At 51.6% G+C, this 2,500-nt stretch overlaps 1 protein-coding gene and 1 long non-coding RNA gene across 3 annotated transcripts in view; both read left to right on the top strand.

Moving 5' to 3' along the window:
* LOC122256332 (retinoid-inducible serine carboxypeptidase) overlaps positions 1-2,500 on the top strand; it is a 60,828-nt gene that overhangs the window by 1,449 nt on the left and 56,879 nt on the right. The gene's annotated exons all lie outside the window — the stretch shown is intronic.
* The window catches only part of LOC147469491 (uncharacterized), a 24,036-nt gene that overhangs the window by 20,273 nt on the left and 1,263 nt on the right, over positions 1-2,500 (top strand). Inside the window, exon 4 of the long non-coding RNA XR_015192019.1 lies at positions 1,391-2,500. This exon is cut by the window's right edge and continues 1,263 nt beyond it. This is a non-coding gene — a long non-coding RNA (uncharacterized LOC147469491). The remainder of the gene's footprint in view (positions 1-1,390) is intronic.

Below are 2,500 nucleotides of genomic sequence, written 5' to 3'. Positions count from 1 at the left end.
TCCTTCCTCCTCCCCTCCTCTCCTCCTCCCTCCTCCTCCTTCCTCCTCCTCCTTCCTCCTCCCTCTCCTCTCCTCTCTCCTCTCCTTCCTCTCTCTCTCTCTCTCTCTCTCTCTCTCTCTCTCTCTCTCTCTCTCTCTCTCTCTCTCTCTCTCTCTCTCTCTCTCTCTCTCTCTCTCTCTCTCTCTCTCTCTCACCACCAGCCAGCACCAACATTAAGAAACGCCTTAGAGCAGGGTATTACAGTCAGTTATGATTGCAGGTCGTAGCTTTACGTTAAATTTACCATTTGGCCGTTAAAAAGGTCTCAAATGGTTGTTGCTGAGGTACGGCTGACGTCATTATAACGGCGCCAGCTTGGCGGCCAACTAATAAGTATGTGCGCATATGATGCGATGTGTGTGTTTGTCTGTCTTTGTCTGTTTATATTTGTCTACGTATGTGTGTGCACACGCACTCCTCTCCTAATTCTCTCTCTCTCTCTCTCTATCTCTCTCTCTCTCTCTCTCTCTCTCTCTCTCTCTCTCTCTCTCTCTCTCTCTCTCTCTCTCTCTCTCTCTCTCTCTCTCTCTCTCTCTCTCTCTCGGGCGAGCAGATCGATATGCGTAAGTTACGAAGCAGTATTGATTCTTACCCCTTTCATCACCTGTTGCACTCTCGTTGAAAGTGAGTGATCGGAACTGGGAATTTCGATTTTTTTTTTTTTTCAGAAGAACGAATCTTGTTTTATTTGTTTTTGGTGAAATTTGTTGTGATCGCTGAATTTGTTGTTGAAAAGGTGAACAACAATGTCTTTCCCGGTTTCCTGGCGTGCCATATGGTGATGTGGATCCCAATCTACATTTTTCCTGCTATCTCTTTTGGGGATAATTATTCCTATGTGTGCTTTTATCTGTGTGTTTTTGTGTAACGAGTTCAGTGTTGTGCACTTAGCCATGTTCGGTCATTTGCTTTTGGGCACCTATATATATTACGAGTACACACACACACACACACACACACACACACACACACACACACACACACACACACACACACACACACACACACACACACACACACAGCCAAAGCCAAAGCATTTCTTTACGTGTGTCTGTTTGCGATGTTGCCCCTGTGCGTGTTTGCAAAGCTTCCGCTCGTGTGTGTCGCCCCGCTGAAACGTGTCGCGCTTGTTTGCGAGCTTCGATGCCAGCTGTCACGTGGTCACGATGGTTCCCTCCCGTTCGGCCGAGGCGCCTCGCTGGGGCTGCGGCGGGGACTGACGTAGGTACCTCCGTGTTGTAGACCCTTTTTTATTTCCCTTGTTGTTTTGTTTTTGTTTGTTCACTTTCCATATCATGAGCGTTCAGTGCAAGACGAGAAACCTGCAATGTGAATGTCTTTTTTCCTCAGTGCAGTAACAAGGTAGACAAGATGTATCGATCCGACTCCGCCGCCAACACCGCCGCCCACTCTCCCTCCTCCCGCTGGTCCTTCTCGTCGGCGTGGGCGCACCGGCGAAGGGCGAACACGTGGGCGGCCTACTCCTCCTTCAGCAGCCACGCCAGGCCCAATGGCTCCTCCTCCTCCCCCTCCTCCAGCTCGGACTCCACCTCCAGCACGCCCACCAGCAGCGCCTGGGATAACTGGTGGTGCAACAGCTGCCGACGCCCGCGGGAGGAGTGCGAGTGCATGTGCACGGTGTCGTAAGGGCGCGGGCGGCGCGCGGGCGGCCGAGCTGGAATGAGGCGACGCTCGATGTGATTCGGCGAGGGCGGAAGGGGCCCTAGGGCGGCAGGACGAGGAACGGCGCCAGAAGGGAGCAAGAAGAAGGGAGAGCAATCCTGAGCGCGATGCGCGGCAGCCCCGGAGTCTGCCAGGAGTCTCAAGTGCGTGCTTGCTTGCCCCGGTGGGCGTTGCCATGGCAGCGCGACGGAGCCCGCTGGAAGGGAACCGGGGGCGACAAGAGCCACGAAGGGCGGGAACCCGGACAGAAAGGAGATCGGAAATAAATGTAAACCTTTTGTACGAGTGGCAGTGTACTTGGGCCCGTCTCCCCGTCCTCCCCTCCCCTCCCCTCCCCGTGCCCCTTGCCGTGAACGTAAGCGAAGACCGGAGACGAAGAAAGACTCGCAGGCACCATGGTGCCACAGAAACTGTTTCCTTCTAGAAGGTGCTTCCGGTGCTGTGACTTTGCATGAGATTGCAAACTTATATCTCTTTGGAAACAAATAGAAACTCGATTTGGTTATGATAAAATAAAGGTAATAATGCATTCCTTGCATTTCAGCAGTGTGAACAACAACACAAAGGAAACTATGTGACAATAAGCAACTATGAACCCCGCTAAGGGAACCGAGAACTTATTCCCCTCAGTGCCCGTGACATGAAACGGCATGCAGTGAAGTGCAACTTGAGTACCATGTTTGTAAATATATTTGGCGTGTGCATGGGATCTTGTGGCAGTGCTTTCATCATGCAAGTGATATTTGACAAAGTGTTTACCTTAACTTGTGAAAAAAA

This window comes from Penaeus japonicus, unplaced genomic scaffold (genome assembly GCF_977035675.1).
Source record: "Penaeus japonicus unplaced genomic scaffold, GWHDUDI00000001_assembly GWHDUDI00000021, whole genome shotgun sequence".
Taxonomy (NCBI): Eukaryota; Metazoa; Arthropoda; class Malacostraca; order Decapoda; family Penaeidae; genus Penaeus; species Penaeus japonicus.
This window is presented reverse-complemented; position numbering and strand designations above follow the sequence as displayed.